General features: G+C 40.6%; 1 protein-coding gene across 3 annotated transcripts in view; it reads right to left on the reverse strand.

The window, feature by feature from the left end:
- The window catches only part of LOC124721983, a 284634-nt gene extending 266314 nt beyond the window's left edge, over positions 1-18320 (reverse strand). Inside the window, exons 1-2 of one of the 3 annotated variants that reach the window (XM_047247151.1) lie at positions 18057-18319; positions 16651-16711 (exon numbers count right to left, since the gene is read on the reverse strand). The gene's annotated coding sequence lies outside the window, so the exon portion shown is untranslated. Of the gene's footprint in view, positions 1-16650; positions 16712-18056 lie in introns of all 3 variants that reach the window. The other 2 variants (XM_047247153.1, XM_047247150.1) reach the window with 2 other exon arrangements.
- Positions 18321-18690: the final 370 nt, after the last annotated feature.

Here is an 18690-nt window from a genome sequence, read left to right on the forward strand (position 1 = left end):
ACTTCGCGGCTGGAAACGGGAAGCCGTGGGGCTACAGCCCATACCTGCACCTTGTGAATGGCTCCTGTAGGCGCTGCTCAGCAACACCAGTACTGAAGGAGCAATACGAAATCCAAAAGTCATCCGCATACAGAGAAGGGGAAACCGACGGCCCTACAACTGCTGCTAGGCCGTTAATGGCCACTAAAAAAAAGAGCTACACTCAATACAGAGCCCTGCGGAACGCTATTCTCCTGAATATGGGGGGAACTATGGGAGACACCAACTTGGACACGGTAAGTACGGAGCGACAGGAAGTTTTGGATAAAAATCGGGAGCGGGCCCCGGAGACCTCACTCATACAATGTGGCAAGATATGTCAGCAGGTCGTGTCGTATGCTTTACAGAAGTCAAAAAAGACGGCAACCAGGGGTGTTGGCGTCTGGAAAAGGCTGTTCGGATGGCAGACTCGAGGGACACAAGGTTATCAGTGGTAGAGCGACTCTGGCTGAAGCCGCCCTGACGTGGAGTCAGTAGGCCACGTGACTCCAGGACCCAACCCAACCGCTGATACACCATACGTTCCAGCAGCTTACGGAGAACGGTGGTGAGGCTGATGGGCAGATAGCTATCCACATCAAACAGATTTTTACCGGGTTTTAGCACCGTAATTATTGTGCTCTCCCACTATTGCGGTGGAAAGACGTCATTGCACCACATCCGGTTGAAAATGACGAGGAGATATCGCTTGTAGTCAGAGGAGAGATGTTTAATCATCTGAATGTGGATCCGATCCAGCCCAGAAGCTGTATCGGGGCAATGTGCAAGGGCGCTGAGGAGCTCCCACTCTGTAAAGGGGGCGTTGTAGGGTTCACTGTGACTTTCCTTTCCATCCGCCGTTTGAGGGTGCGAAAGGCTGAGGGGTTTTTCTCCGACACAGAGGCTCGAGTATAGTGCTCAGCAAAGCACTTCGCAATCGCGTCTGCGTCGGTAGAGAGCACACCATTGATGTTAACGCCAGGGACACATGTTGGGGTCTGGTACCCAAAAAGACGTCTGATCTTCGTCCAGACTTAGGAAGGTGACGTATGGCACCCAATGGTCAACACCTACCTCTTCCAACACTCCTGTTTCCGTCGTTTTATAAGCAGGCGAAACGGGCACGTAGCCGCTTAAAGGCTAGGGAAAGGTGCCGCTTATGTCGCTGTAGAGCTCGCCGGCGCTCTCTATTTTCCTCAGCGACAGTCTTTCGCCGGGGGCACCCTAGAGAACGAGGGATCGTAGTGACCTGCTCAATCAAAACATCGATGGCACCGTGTGGGGGAGATTCAACTATGACAGCAGAGGTGAAGGCTACCCAGTCTGCCTTGTTTAAAGTCCGTCTGGGTAGGTGTCCATTGGTATGACGCCGGGGGAGTGACGGGAAGATAGGGAAGTGGTCACTAGCACACAGGTCGTCATGTGCTCTCCAGTGGATAGATGGGAGAAGTCCTGGGCTGCAAATTGATAAATCAATGGCCAAGGAACTACCATGAGCCACACTGAAATCTGTGGAGGCCCCAATATTTAAGAGGCAGGGGTCGAGTTGGGACAGTAAATTTTCGACTTCTCTGCCACGGCCAGTAAGCATGGTGCTACCCCACAAGGGGTTACGGGCGTTAAGATCACCCAAAAGCAGGAAAGGTTTAGGGAGTTTATCAATTAGTGCAGCCAATATGTTCAGGCGTACCGCACCGTCTGAAGGGAGATATATGTTGCAAACTTATTTCCTGCAACGTCCGTATCCTGACAGTTTCAAGAGGAGTTTGACGGGGCATAGGTTCACTACATACCGAGTTCAGAACATAAACGCAAACTCCACCTGACACTATTGAATTCCCTACGGTTCTTGTAGGGCAGGGATCCACATTGCCGGGAACCAGGTTTCCTGGAAGACAACGCAGAAAGCAGGTGTAAAGCTTAACAGTTGCCGTAGCTCAACCAGGTGGTGCAATAAACCGCCGCAATTCCACTGGAGGAGGACGCTATCGTGAGACTGGGAAGGCATGAAACAGTCACGGAGATAGTCTACGCCTCAGGGTCACCTGCTGCCACCGACTTGTTTCCCGAACAGGCTATATCCATTGTGTCTGAGTGTTTGGCGAGATCTAGGTCCTCAGCGGACGTCAGAATCTTCACCTCATCCTCAGACGCAGAGCTCGCACGCAGCAGTGGTGTGGGTGCCACAGCAATTCCCTTGGTTTTGGGCGGTCTTCTTTCTGGCTTTTTCTCGCTGATCCTTGGGTTTCTCTGGCTGGGAGGGCGTCACTGATTCAGTATCCGGGACTGCGGATGATCGCGGAAATGATGGGGCTACAACTGTTCTCGTAGCGGTGGCATAAGAGGTGGTCATAGCCACATGATTTAGGCGCTCAAATTTCCTCTTAGCCTCAGTGTACGGCAGTCGGTCCAGGGTCTTGTATTCCATGATTTTCCTATCTCGCTGTAAAATCCTGAAGTCTGATGAGCAAGGGGAATCATGCTCTCCGCAGTTGACACAGATGGGAAGCGGGGCACATGGAGTATTGGGATGGGATGCACGTCCACAATCTCGATATGTGATGCTGGAAGTACAGCGGGAAGACATATTGCCAAACTTCCAGCACCACATTGGGGGAGGGATATATGCCTTGACATCACAGTGGTAGACCATCAACTTGACTTTCTCGGCTAATGTGTCACACCCTCGAAGGCCAAGATGAAGGGACCAGTGGCAACCTGATTACCTGTCGGACCCCTATGGACGCGCCGGATAAAATGATTTCCTCGTCACTCTAAATTGGCGCGCAGCTCGTCGTCGGACTGCAAAAGAAGGTTCCTGTGGAATATAATATCCTGGACCACATTTAAGCTCTTATGCGGCGTGACGGTAACGGAAACATCCCCCAGTTTGTCACAAGCGAGTAATGCCCGTGACTGGGCAGAGGTCGCTGTTTTTATGAAGACTGACCCTGACCGTATTTTGGACAAGCCCTCCACCTCCCCAAACTTGTCCTCTAAATGCTCTAAAAAAGACGGAGGCTTCATCGAGACAAAGGAGTCCCCATCAGCTCTCGTACATATGAGGTACTGGGGCGAATAAGGTTCACTGTCATCCTTAGCCTGGCGTTCCTCCCATGGTGTGTGTGGCCAGGGAGGGGAACGATTTAGGATCACACTTCCTTGCATTGTACTGAGACTTGGAACGCTTAGAGACTGCTGGCGTTTGATCACCAGCAAGTGATGACGTTGTGCGTTTCATCGCTCGCCATCCGCCCTGATGCCACCCACTTCGACCGGGTGCCACCCAGCCGCAGCAAAGGCCACCTGGTAGGATGGCCACTGCCAGGAGTCCCGATGCCCCAAGGTGACGGGCATCTACTCCTTGGCATACGTGGGGAGTTAACGGCGCAGGCATCAGCAGAGCGATCCCTGTGTTGGTTCAAATGGCTCTGAGCACTATGGAACTTATCTGTGGTCATCGTTCGCCTAGAACTTACAACTACCTAAAACTAACTAAACTAAGGACATCACACACATCCATGCCCGAGGCAGGATTCGAACCTGCGACCGTAGCGGTCACGCGGTTCCAGACTGAAGCGCCTAGAACCGCACGGCCACACCGGCCGGCGATCCCTGTGTAATCGGGAGGCTACAACCAACAGGATACATGGCGGCCTCACCATAACGGACTGGTTACCAAGCTAGATATAAAAACGACACTGCAATGTGGGTTGAGGAAAACGCATCCAGGAAGGTGTCCTCGCCCAAGAGATGGAGGATAAGCGGGACTGCAATGCCTAGACCGGAAAGTGGGCTAAAGATCTCAATGCACGATGGACACGATGCACCATGTAAGGCGCCCTTTCCCAATTGGCTCGTTCTACGCGAAAATTTTGAAAAATGGAGGACAAACCCTACATGGTACCATCATATAAATGCCAAAAGGTGAGATTCCTTTTAGGCGCCTCTTACGACAGGCAGGAATACCTCGGGCCTATTCTAAACCCCGGGCCCACAGAGGGGGGAGCTAGATAGTGATTCAGACGCAATGAATTCGGCGTACCATTGTCCCCTCATCTAGAGACGTCTTCAAGTGTTAGCTCGAAAATTTGATATATAATGTTTTCAAGAGCACACACAGTACTACTAACAACCATATACAGGGTGATTCAAGAAGAATACCACAACTTTGGGAATTTAAAACTCTGCAACGACAAAAGGCAGAGCTAAGCACTATCTGTCGGCGAATTAAGGGAGCTATAAAGTTTCATTTAGTTGTACATTTGTTCGCTTGAGGCTGTCCGTAACTACCTGAACGTCAACTACCCGAGGCGATGGATCGGCCGCCAGGCAGCCCGTGACAGAGCACTTCATCACTGGCCTCCAAGAAGCCCTGATCTTACCCCCTGCGATTTTTTCTTATGGGGGTATGTTAAGGATATGGTGTTTCGGCCACCTCTCCCAGCCACCATTGATGATTTGAAACGAGAAATAACAGCAGCTATCCAAACAGTTACGCCTGATATGCTACAGAGAGTGTGGAACAAGTTGGAGTATCGGGTTGATATTGCTCGTGTGTCTGGAGGGGGCCATATTGAACATCTCTGAACTTGTTTTTGAGTGGAAAAAAAACTTTTTAAATACTCTTTGTAATGATGTATAACAGAAGGTTATATTATGTTTCTTTCATTAAATACACATTTTTAAAGTTGTGGTATTCTTTTTGAATCACCCTGTATATCTTTCTCCCACTTTCTTTGATTTCTGTAGACTAATTGCTTTTAGATTTCTGTAAATGAATTACTTTTAAGCCATTCCATTTTAGTATCGCGGTTTAACGTAAGCTGAAGCTAAATAGTACTTACGCGTGAAAGTATGCAATACATTCCTCCGACAGTAGGCCCGGTACGCATCCTAAATATGTTAATTTCCAGTTATATACTGTTAGTGTATACGCTTCACACCTGCAGTTTAGAACAATGTCGTCTGTACTACATTTTTGTAAACTTTACGGACTTTATTATGGTCTCTCTTGACGTAGTTGCATGATATACGAATGTACGAGGAGGATTTGGTAAGTCCGGTAAACTTCCATGCAAGAATGGAACATTTTTGTTGTGCCTTCGCGGTTGCTAAATTTGATTATTCCCAGGATCGTATAAAGAATTTCAACAACGTTAAAGCGTGCAGTTCATTGTTGACAGCAGTCTGAATTGGTCTGTGTGTCGACTGCAATTGAAAACGGAGAAAACCCAGTTTCGTGCTGCTATTAAACATTTTCAGAGAAACGGTTGGACTGTCGCACAAATCAAAACAGAATTGGACGAAGTTCACGCGGACTCTGCACCGTCGTTGAAGACCATTTCCTTTTGGATTAATGAATTTAAACGTGGTCCCACAAGCACCGATGGCAAAGCGCGTTCTGGTCGTTCAATTGAGGTCACCACAAAGAAAACTATTGACAAAATCCATGATGTGTCAACGCAATACCGCCGAATAAAAATTCGAGAGATTACTGAGACATTATGCATCTCAGCTGAGCGACTGTATAATATCCTGCATGGGGAATTAGCTATGAAGAAGCTGTGTGCGAGGTGGATGTTGCGATTGCTTCTCAGTCAACCAAAAGTGCATCCGGCACAATATTTCAGCACAATGTGTCGCGATATTTAATTGCAATCGGCAAGACTTTTTGCGTCGATTTGTGACTGCTGATGAAACCTGGACCCATCATTACACAGCAGAGTCAAAACGACAGTCAAACCGGTGTACAAAGGCTGGTGAAAGTACACCGAAGAAGGCAAAGACCATTGTTCAAATGGCTCTGAGCACTATGGGACTTAACATCTATGGTCATCAGTCCCCTAGAACTTAGAACGACTTAAACCTAACTAACCTAAGGACATCACACAACACCCAGTCATCAAGAGGCAGAGAAAATCCCTGACCCCGCCGGGAATCGAACCCGGGAACCCGGGCAAAGACCATTGTGTCAGCTGATGAGGTGGTGGCCACTGTCTTTTGGGATTCCCGAAGAATAATCTTCAGAGAGAACTTGGAAGAAGGCTGAAACATAACTGGATCCTATTATGCTTCATTGTTGGACTGTATGAAACATGCGTTCGCTGAAAAGAAACCAAGATTTGCACACAAAAAAGGGCATAAACCCACACATCATCGATAACAACAGCGAAAGAGCATGAACTGGGCTTTGAATTAGTTCCTCATCCACCTTATTAACCAGACTTTGCCTCATGTGGCTTCTTCCTATTCCCTCACTTGAAAACTTTGGTTTCCTGGGAAGAAAATTCATCAGATGAGGAAGTGATGGTTGCAGTCAACAAGTATTTTGCAGAATTTGACAGAATCTATTTTTCGGATGGGATGAAAACTTCGCTGGAGCCAGTGTATAACCCTCAAAGGACACTATGTCGAGAAATAAAGACGAGCTTTTTACGAAACAAACTCCTTTTCCCCGCTTTTTCGCCGGGCTTATCAAATCACTCATGTATACTTAATAAATAAGTAAACCAAATTCCTAAACTCCTTATTTTCTTACCTGATACGCACTTATTGAATGCCCAATGGATCAAGTACAGGTAACACTAGCATCAGTCTTGACAGGTGGCTGAACACCTCTCCAGAACCCTAAGAAAAGACCTGACCTTATGATAACACCGAACTGTGTGACAACCACCAACGAAATCTCTTGGCGATCTCGTATATCATATACATTATGACTGGCATGTGCAGCAATCTATCCATACACAGATAATGCTTCAAAATTAGCCAGTGGCATCTCTCCTGTAAGGAGAATGCGGGAATTTATCGTAATTCAACGCAGCAAGGTATTTTCTGGTTTTTGATTTCGATTATGTTGTATTGCCCCGTACGAAGCAATTCTGGCGAACTCTATGTAGACCTACTTATCAGCTTCTTCACAGACTCGTCATACTGTAAGAACGGGATACTTTTCCCCACATTCGTAACATTTGTGTGTTCTTTGCGTGTTCCACTTCAATGAACTTTCGAGGGTTGTTTCTCGACAAGCGCTGCCGTAAAACGCGGTACTCTTGTCTTGCTTTCTTTCTAAGTATGAACCACAAAGCAAATATCAAGAAATTAAATTAACTTTTAGATTACACATGGATTTGCCTCCTCTACTAGGATCCCGACAGCCGAACACGTGCTTTGTTATTTGTGAGGTGGTGGTTCTCAACTTTGACGTTCGACAGCTAAGACAAGCTTTTGCAAATGTGACGATGGAAAAATTCCATTTTTCACTTGTGAATAATTTTTTGAAATCAAGAAATACTTTGGTATATGGCTGAAGCTGTACTGGGCATTCCGAATACCAGTACCGCGTTTTACGACTGCGCTTATTCTTTACCTAAAAATAACTGTAATCACGAAAATAGTCTTTCCACAAATTGGAAGTTTACTAGACCCGCCATTGGTCGTGACCACCTACTAGAAAAGACGCCGTAAAATCGTGAAACGTTACGATGTCTCAACAGTAGTCATCTGTTGCTTCAAATGGCTCTGAACACTATGGGACTTAACTTCTAAGGTCATCAGTCCCCTAGAACTTAGAACTACTTAAACCTAACTAACCTAAGGACATCACACACATCTATGCCCGAGGCAGGATTCGAACCTGCGACAGTAGCGTCGCGAGGTTCCAGACTGTAGCGCCTAGAACCGCTCGGTCACTCCGGCCGGCATCTGTTGCTCCATACGGAAATACACTGATTATGATTGGGCTGAGGCGGGATAAGTTTATGTCTATAATTGTAGGAAGAGGAATACAAAATTTTTCGGAGGTCATAGCCAAGTCAAAATGTTGCAACATTGTGATAGACCCATAGCTAAAGCCTAAACCTCCAAAACTTTTAATGATCAAACCTCTGCCAGTCTGTTGTCTTTGCTCTTTTGTCACACAAATACGACTGAATAGCTTGTAAAGTTTAAAATTAAATCATACTTTAAGCAGTCTGTCTCCTCTTCGTTCTGTGCTAGGGTGTTGAAATTTCACTGCTGCGAGTATGGGATTCTACTTCATCTTATAAAATGAAACTGAGAACAAAAATAGCACACACAGCTAATCCATGTGTACTCTAAAATTGCAGCACTGTGTATAAACCTGAGATGAGTTGGTGTGAAAAATATTACCCATCCACCAGAAAAGCCTGTCAAGTTGCTCTTTGACCAGTGTATCTGATAAAACACCGAGGAGGTTCACATTGCTTTCTTCCTTCACTCATCTCATTGTTAACACAACATATCATTAAATGTGTGTTACAGCTATCAAATGCAACCTAATCAAACATTCACAACCATGATCATTGTTGACTATCACATCATGTTGCATCATCAGAATAAAAATAATGCACACAGATATTTCACATGCACTCTAGCTAAAATTACAGCACTGCGTATAAACCTGAGATGAGTTGTTGCGAAAAGCATCTAATAATTAGTTCGACTGTTGACAGACTTTGAACATAGTATGCCACCTTTTGTACACTTTCATACTACATTGTCCACATACTGTGTGTATTCTCAATAAGAATGAGTTCTGCCCTATCAGTAGTGTGTTATCAGATAACATTTTTTCAGGATAATTTTGAAATAGCAAAAGCGGAATTATTATTTAAATTAATCTTACTCTGGTAGAGAAATGAAGAGAAAAAAGAAAGACTTCGTACACCATTCGCTTGTGGAAGATTTAGAGTTGGAGGGAATTCATTCCTGCTAACCCATAATTGGTACATGAACCACTATGTGCACACAATCTGGCTACAGCAAAATATATGAAAACAGTTGATACTTCTTCATTAGAATACAAAGAAATAATGTTGTATCTATGTTACGTAGGTGATATTTCAGTGCCACAATCAACAGATTTATTTAGTTTATGTGCTCACCATAAAAGGTTACAACACAATTTCAAGTTTGCATCAATTTTTTGTAAGCTGAAGTGACTATTAGTTGCTAGCTTTGCATAAAAATGATGAAATTACTTTGCATTCATATGTCAAGCCTACTATATCCTTTATAGCTGCAAAATTATTTAAAAGCACACATTCAGTTTCATCTCTAACATAACTCTTCACTAACTTCTCACCTACTTGCCTTTCACAAAGCCAGTTAAAGCACTAACAGAATGGTTAAAAAATAAAACTTTTCATAAATGCAAAAGTGAATGTATCCTTGAGAAGAAGAATTAGAATATTTCTTTTATTTTTACTGAACCAAACTCAAAATTCACCAATTACAAAAAACTGATAACACTAATAAAACAGTTTCAAAGTTCCTTCTGTAGGGAGCACTCAGTGAACCACTCTGGGGGGGGGAAAAAAAAAGACATATCCATCTAATGCTAATCCATATGACAGGCTTATATCTTTTAGTGGATTTTTGTCACATTGTCTTGGCCAATATACTCACACTTGATATCTCTAGACATGTGCTAGTAAGAGGACAAAACTGGCAATATCATCAGAATTCATAAGTTACTAAAACTAGTTGGCAGGAAAATCTAGCAAGAATAGAAACAGATAGCAGACATCTGTGTTGGAGCAAAGTTCAGTGCAAGAAATGGGGCAAGATTGGCTGTGACTTTTTTCCTCAGTGATGATGGCACTTGCTTCAAGACAAATTTGGAAAATGACAGAAAAAGAAACTCAATGGCCACATGAGAATTTGAATCCCACTCATCCTGAATATGAGCATAGTGTCATAATTACTGCACAGCATTGCTTAAGTTTATTATTTTATCCTTTCACAAATATATAAATCTACAGTGCAGGGTAAAAGACTTTGTCACCAAAATTTCAGATATAGCTGCATTACTACCAAAAACAAGGTATTTCAAAACAACACAAGCTGCAGTAAGAACTAGATGTTAGCACACCAAATGAAAAATATGTGCAATCTGTTACTGAGGTATTACCTAACTGATTGCTTAAATCTGAGTTTACAGTTGATTTGTACCAACTCCTGAAGAACACACATGCCAATAGGTGAATGATCTTACATCACACATTTTAACCAATAATGTGTCACACCACACCTAAGTGCTGTGTTAAGTAAAAGATTTTGACACCAGTTAATATAGATTGGTGCATTCCACCACTCTAGAGTACACGGGAAAAGCGGTATGCCTTTCAACTCAGGAACTTTCCAAGCAGAACAACGAAAGTTGAATAGAGCTGCTACCACACAGTTGTCAATGTTCAAGCACCATTTATCTGAAGTGTAAATAGCTCATGGCCATGTCTGGCACACATTTTGAAAATAATCTAGACAAAACAGCAGGAATTATACAACAAACTGCAATGGGTTACCATCACTATAACACTAGCCTTCTGACATTCACTTGAGGATGAAAATCAATTCAATGTTTTTCAATGTATTTTAGTCCGATATGATAACCACCATGTTGCTTTTGCATGTTTTCATATCCATCCATTCACCCCACATTATGCTGTCATCACCTTAGTCTTCTCTCCTCTTTGGATCCAGTAAGGAATTTTCTTACTCCATCTACCATCCCAATGCCAGTATTTTGAAACAATAACCCTCATTAAATGTTTGTGTCTCACTCATGTAAGTCAAAACTGGTAATACACACTGACTGTAAGCTGTCCTTTTCAGACACTGGAAGCTTACTTCTGAAAACTGTGTTTAGTTTACCAAAGAACTCCAGTCCAATACTACTCATTTGTTTCAGTGTCCTTTTATCCAGGCATACTCATGGTATTAGGAACTGTAGTCATCAGCCACAAATTCTCTTTAGAATGAAAGCAACATTGTATATCAAACTAATGTACAAAAATCTTTAAGTCTCTGCAGCAACACTGCATAATTAATTTTTTCCATGATCTGCCATCTGTTGATGTTCCATCAACAGGATCAATATGACATACCTCTTAACAATTTGCTCGATAATAACAACTAAAATGCACACAACCAATGAATGGTAAAGGAATAAGGTTTTTCCTTCAATTGCATTTGACAGGTGAAACTGAGTGTAACCAAATGGTATTGTGCTTGCACTCCTTAAGGTAACACAATCACAGGAAACACCAGTGGCAGTTCTTATGTTCCTTTTTATAAAGCTCTGTTAGTCTGACTTCTGTAAATTAGCATTAATACCAGTATTCATACCTTGCATGAAAAGACAATGCAGCAGAGATCAATATCCTCACTGTACTTTCAGAATTACAAAGGAAAGAACCAAACCTTTAAGACATCTGATGTTGTGACAGTGACATTTTGAAGCCTTGCTAGAGTATAATCGACAATATATTTTAACAGGGAATTTCATCTCTCCTACAATCCAGTCTCGTCAATGAAGGAAACTCATTATATTTCCTTAAACAAAAACAAGCAAGATACTGTTTGAGTTGACAGTGCAGGGTCACCACCACATACTGCTAGACATTAATCTTTAGGATCTGTGAAATGTAAAATCTCACTTATTATAACACAGAGTCTCTCAGTGCCACTCAGACTTTTCACCCCACACTATATCTGATTATAACAACTTTGTGATTCATGTTTTTGCAAGTTGCCTGGTAACAGACAGGTACTCCAAGTGTTCATTGTGTTGCTTATTCTGCAGCTACATACAAGCTTTATGAGGCAGTTTACATAGGGAGGTTGGGGGGCTGACATACACTGACAATGTGAGCATGAGGCACAGTGTGTACTACACAGCATCCACCCCCACCCTCAATCCTCCAACCTGACAATCATAGTTATTTTATCAATAATTCTAAACATATGTTTGCATAAGTATGGCAGTTATGTATCCTGGTTCACTTTCACTTCAGATCTGATAGTGAGTTTGAGAGAAACTTAGATTTTATCTTTGTGCCACCAACTGTCTAAAGCCAACCTCTAAAACCATGGGGCATGCCACATTTTATTAATCAAAATCTAGATTACGTTTGTTAACTCAGCACTGCATAATTCTTATGTCTTTGCTGATCAGATACACATCGAAAATTTCACGACACAACAGTGCTTATAACGGAAGACAATGTGTGAAGAGATGCAGCAACTGCTGGACAGTTAAAGCTGATTATTTTAGTCACAATTGTAATTTTAAAACAATTGCTTAAAGGTTTCAGCAGTTACCGGCCGTCTTCATCTCCTCTCAGCTTTTTTACAGTGTAAAGCATTAATTTTGTCATCATGCAGGACATAGAGCCAGCCATAAATGGTGATGTTAATGCATTACACTGTAACAAAGATGAAAAGACATGAAGACAAACAATAATGGCTGACACCAGTACTCACCAGTATTAAAATTGTGACTGCAACTTAAACAGTCGATTACAGAAATGTCACTTCTTTGATGAAACTTGTGGTAGATTCATTGTCAAAAATACACAGGAGCTAATCAAATTAAAATGATAACCATTAAAACTTACAAACCTTGTTTGTGCGCATGGGGGGGGGGGGGATGCAGCAAAAAAGAAATTATGGTAAATAAATTTCCAAGACCATACACAACAAAAATTTAAATTTGCCCAGTGCTTGGTGTGGCCCACATCTTCCCACAAACAGATTTGACTAGGATTGTGGTCCATATCTCCATAAGAAATGTGTTAATTTTGCAAGTGTTATTTCTTGTACATTTTTTCGACATGTCAGACAGTAAATTTGAAAGACAAAACAAATGTAAATTATCAGCAGCAAGAAAGAAACAAAAGCACTACTACTGTATATCACTGAGTTTTTTAAATAATTTTCAGAGGATCACTCAGTGAAAAACTGCTACTTCTGGTGAGAACTACAGTTTCTGCCCTCATTGCCAATCATTCAGATTTTCAACTGCAGTTTCAGGATGACTAATAAATGATTTTCAGTCACATATAAATATGTTGAAAACTGTCACAGGAGAGTCACATTCTGTAACTGCAACTAAGTTGCACGAGCAGATTGCAACTTTAGTGCACAGGCTTTGCAATTCATTGTTTTGTTTCATTATCGACAATAAGTTGTGAAAAAGTTTACTTTTCACATCAAATCCTAAATATGTTACTGGCCTCAACTTTTTACAATAAAATTTGCCAGTTTCAAAAAACAGTCCTCCAAAGAGAACCATCAGAGTAACAAATTGATATTTTTAGTCTGTCATGCAAGAACTTCAGTCAGCCATTAACTTGCTGATACAACAGTTTCAGGGCTGGGAGATGACTGACTGACATGAAAAGTCATACAGCAGCACTATTAAAACAGAGCCTCCATAAAAAAAGCAATAAAATAAGAAATGCACAATATATTCCTCTTCTTAAAGAAACAAGTTACATGAAACAGAAATTTTACACAATTATATCCTTTTTCTAATCTGACTGGTTATTTTGTACATACTGTTGTTTGCTCAAAAAGACTGGGTTAAATAAACTGAGTTCTGCAGTAATGCTCAAAATACTAATACCAAGCCATTTGATAGTGGTGTTCAACAGAGCAAACCAACTTATTCCATTAAAAGCAGTCGTAAAAGCAGTAAAGTAATAATACACATTAAGGGAAAGAACCAAACTTTGAATTTAACACCTCAATGACATCAGGAATGTACATTGGGACAGTGTACAAACGTGGAGGAAGAAATATGTCACGGCTTCAATAAAAGAATCATACTGAAAGTCAACCGAACTATCTTACAGGAATGTCAAAAAAGGGAAATTATTATAGCTTAGCATGAATTTAAATATCACTCTTCATGAACATGAGTCTTGTGTCTTAACCACAATCTAGGTACCAAATAAATAAAAGTAACTGTAACACATACATATTAGTTTAATTTTCACCTTTTTAAACCTTAATGCCTTGTGTCCAAATACTCAAATGCAATGTTCTGGATACACGAAAATGAAATGAAAATGTCTTGAAAGTAAGCCAAGCCTCTCTAGGTTTTCCAGTCCAAGCAGTAAAAATTTGTCATCTTTCCATTTCTATGTATTAAAACTCCTACTTTATTTTTAATTTCATCATTAAACTGCAGCTTCTTTTCCTATTACACAAGAAACTACACCACGTAATTTGGTTCGGAGACACTGCTACTTCCTCCAAGTGATTTGGTTGGGAAACACTGCAACTTCCTCCATACAGCCCGGATCAGTGGCAACCTGAAGAAAGACATTCATGGAAGTCGGTTTCAGTCAGACGAGGAAGTGCAAGAGTGGGTGTGGTTGTAGATCCATCAGTAACTGACCGCATTCCATGAAACAGGAACTGATCGTCATATTTCCCAATGGGACGAATGTTTTTAACACATGTGGGGATTAATTTTGAATACATCCATTACATGGTCTTGTATGGTGAATGTTTGGATTTCATTTGACTGCTCCCCCCTCCCCCATATAATAATGCCAACTCCCATATAAAGTTTGTACTGGATTCCTTAACCACCATTATCATGAATAAAATAATATACACCATTCCTTCCTCTCCCCAAAGAGAGGCTCACAATGCAAAACACTCATGGCCTCAATGACAGTTGATCAGACAGTTATATTGGAAAATTCAAACACAAGAGGTACATAATGCCCATCCGCCCCCCCCCCCCCCCCCCAAAAAAAAATTCATTTTTCATAATTTATCTTTGATAGACATACATAACAAGCACCAAAATATTTGCTGGATATCTGTCTATCATGTAATACAGCTTTTTTCTGAATTTTCCTTGCTGTTGTTGTATTTATAACAAAAGAGGAATTGTTAAAACTATATAATAAGCTGTCCCAGGAGACAAAATATATTACTAAAATGGGAGCACTTACTAATGTTCTGGGAAATTATATTTATTTGGTCACAAAAAACTTTTGGCTTCTTAGGCCACCTTCAGATGGACAAATAAACATAATTTTACAGAACATTAGGAAGTGTTTCCTTTTTAATATTATAATCATGTTCTGTGAAGCACCAAGAGAAAATTTAATTAATTTTATGCATCTATATATACAGGTGGTTATCACACACTTCAAAGTAATCAAGTGCACCAATACTAATGTCTTGACATTCTTCTGAGCTTAACACCTCACTCATCATGGGAGGATGCTGACTCAGTTTTCCAGGCAGGATGGAGGGATGGCATGGATATGTGCTTTAGGCACAGTAGCACTTTTATGGGCGTGGGATCAATTTTGCCGATATACTGAAGAGTGTGCAAGGGGTAGAGCAGCAAGTTCGTGGTGCTAGGGTCATCAGTACAGTGTCTGTACTGTGTGCAGAGATAGTGTAAGGAGATGTGAAGAAACACTGCAAAACTATTTTTTATTTGTATGTCATACTGTGCAAGTTGCGTGAGGCAGTGCATTGTTAAGAAACTGACCACATACTTGTGAAGATGGAGTTTGGTCATCCGGCCATCCTGATTTTAGTTTTCTTACATCATTTCAGACAAACGTTACTGTCGTTCCTTCAGCAAGACCATGGACGATCAGCTGTCCTATTCTTGTAAAAATTTTGTTATATATTTTATGTACATATATTTGAACTATTTATTTTCATTGTATTATGATAATCCTGCAGCACTGGGAAATTAATCCTAGACCAACAAATAAATATAAAAATATGATGCAAACATTGCCAAGGGGATATGCTACAGATCAGTCTGTAACTATGATCTTTATACCAAATTCACATTCACCAACTCTCAACTAAATTGTCACCCTCCAATATAACTTCAGGCTACATGACAAAACAGACTGTTGTCACAACCAAATTGCAGAGAAAGGGGAAAGGTAGGTGTTTGTACCATGCGCTGACCACATTCCATGACACACGACTATGGAATTTAACATTTATTTTACACCAGTCTTAAAAGTTATTATATTGATCATCCTTCCTCGTATGCAACACACAGTTGAAGGTTACACACATTTGAAATGGAACGAATATATTGCTCAAATAGTTACATCAGCAATTACGTATCACTTGAAATATATGGATCAAAATAGTTGTTTTGTGTCTTGGGAAAAGGATACAAATCTGTCATCTTTAAACCATTAAAGAACACAAATCATCCTTTGTTTAAACAAATTCTCATCAACTTAGTTTCTGTCAAGTATTCACCAACACCTCTGTGGTACAAATGTTTCACAACTGCCCAGAATAAATTTAAGCATTCAATTCAAATACAAAATTATTATCACAAAAAATACACTTATATAATCAGTTCACACAGTGTTAGCCAAAATTCTGACGGCTGCTGGTTTGAAAGTACACTATGGAATGAAGACTGAAACTGACTGCCTCTTAATAATATGTCTAGTCAGTTGTACAGTGCAATAAAATCTCTCTTTCTCACAAAGAAAGAAAACTGTGATACTTCTAATTTTTACAATACAGCTCCTTTTGACTAAGTATGTAAAAACTCCAATATATACATACACATAGTTATTTTTAAAACCACAACATCTCACTGATGTACATTGTTTATTTTCATGGTTACAGTATCTGTAGCAGCTGTATAAAAGCCTATTCATTCAATATACTTGTTCGCAATCCTATAGATGGGCTCAGAATGAATAAAATATCACTGAAGTACAATCTAGTTGCTGAATAACTGTTGATTTTTAAAATTATTTTAAAAGTCCACATGTTCTGCAAAAATCGAAATAATTTACTCACTGTGTTACAGGGTTTCCATATGCAAATGCATATAAAGCTCTCAGAAAAGAGTGCATGGTTACTGCAAAACAAAAATTTAACGTTTCAAAACTGTTCTCAAAGTGGAAAGGAAAGTAAGTACAAGCATGTTTAAAGACGCATAGTGATACCTGTTAACAAAACCAATAACTTAAAACAATCCTCTCCCATGTTCCCAACATTAAATTTAATAATATGAAAGCGCGACAAACCCGTGTCTTAGAAATCATATCGGCCGATGAAAAACACAAACGGCGGTATAGCATACGAATCACGAGAATATAACATGGAACTATCTCATTAACAGCTGCTCTTCACAGTCTCTACAAATATAATTTTCTGTAAGATGAAACTTCACCTTCAATAGAAACACGTAATGAAGAGAAGTCGCTCATCTGTAGCAAGTTTGCAAGTTCTGTAGCTTTCCTTTTGATTTCTGGACTGCATAAATAATCTAAATATACTGCAGCCTGATCGATTAAAAGTAAAATAAACTGTGTGACTGCCATATTACATCAATGTCTCATTGCTGAATCAACAACTGCTTGTACTGCTGCTCAAATATTTTCTTAGCCGCCGCCGCCCCCGCCCCCCTCCAAACAGTATACGACTAACTGGCGCCGAAAGGTCCTTCATAGTAACAACAAAATCAAAAACTAATTTACAGATCTTGTCCTGTATAGAAGTGTTCTATGTAAAGTCCAAAACAAACGTGTTTACTAACAGTTCTACTCCGCTACACAGAAGCAAAACATATATCAATCCCACGAAAAAATATTTTGAGTTTTCCCTAAGAAAATCGCAGAACAAGCATAACAACCCAGACGTACTCTAAAATAACCGAATCAAGGTGAATAATTATTCGGCCAATACTGTCACCATCTTAAATGAAACTGCCTGCAAAGTATACTTCTGTATTGAAGGTGCGCTATATTGCGATTCATTTCGGTGACAGTAATAATTCAACTAATGGATGTAAAGTACAAACACAATTGTGATGGATTATAGAAATCAACGGCAAAATAGTAGTATTAAAAACATATTATCCGTAGTTTACGTTGACTACAAATATTGCGCTTACGCTGTCACTGAGAAGTTTAATTCTTAAAAATAATGAGTATCTTTTCCCCTATTATGTTTATTACATTCATATATAATTCGCGACACACAGAAGAGAGGCTCGAGCTGTTTCTGAACGAAAACGTGAGTAATCATAAACAAAAATTGAATTTAAAAACAATCAGCGGGCAAAACCGTAACTAAAAATCAAGCTAGCCACTGTCAATACTTATGACGCCAATGACAGCGTTTATCCAATAAAGGAATAGCATGCAAAACAAATGAATAAAACTATTGAGTATAGTTCGGAAAAAAAACAAATGTATTACCTGGCTGACACAAACGTCGTAGCTACATCAGAACACCGCGCTAAAACACAACACAGCGTAGAACCTTTCTCAACATGGCGACAAAGACTTTGAAATACCGCGAAAGCCAGACAAAGAAACCTTATCCAGTTGGGACTAACATAAACAAAGAATTCACTTGCGCTAGTATCAGTATGCAGTCTACAACAAATTATGTTTTTCTAGCTGAGTTAAATGGGCAGCGAAAATAAAAAAATATAATAAAATACAGAGCATCACTTCAAATTTGTATCCACAGATACAACACCGCTGCCAATCTGTAGCTACCCTCAAAACCGGTTTGAGAGTACAGTCTCTTCAGGTGGCCGGTGAGGCGGTCACCAGCGCGCGTTACAGCGGGAACACATACTTTATTGCAGAATAATTACTGGTAAACTCGCTCCAAAAGAATCTGAAGTGTATCAGAAGCAATAAATTAATCACCTTTGTTAAAAAATCGTTTTATACACAGTGACGTTCGTTAATACAGGCTCAGCATAAGCAAAATTCAGCAGATGAAATGCAGTAGCGCGCCTAAGATCACGAAGTATACTGGTAAACCGTTAAATTAAAAGTATGAGAAGTCTGTTAGCTGCACATTGTGTACAATCCTCTA

The sequence above is a fragment of the Schistocerca piceifrons genome, chromosome X (assembly GCF_021461385.2).
Source record: "Schistocerca piceifrons isolate TAMUIC-IGC-003096 chromosome X, iqSchPice1.1, whole genome shotgun sequence".
Classification (NCBI taxonomy): Eukaryota; Metazoa; Arthropoda; class Insecta; order Orthoptera; family Acrididae; genus Schistocerca; species Schistocerca piceifrons.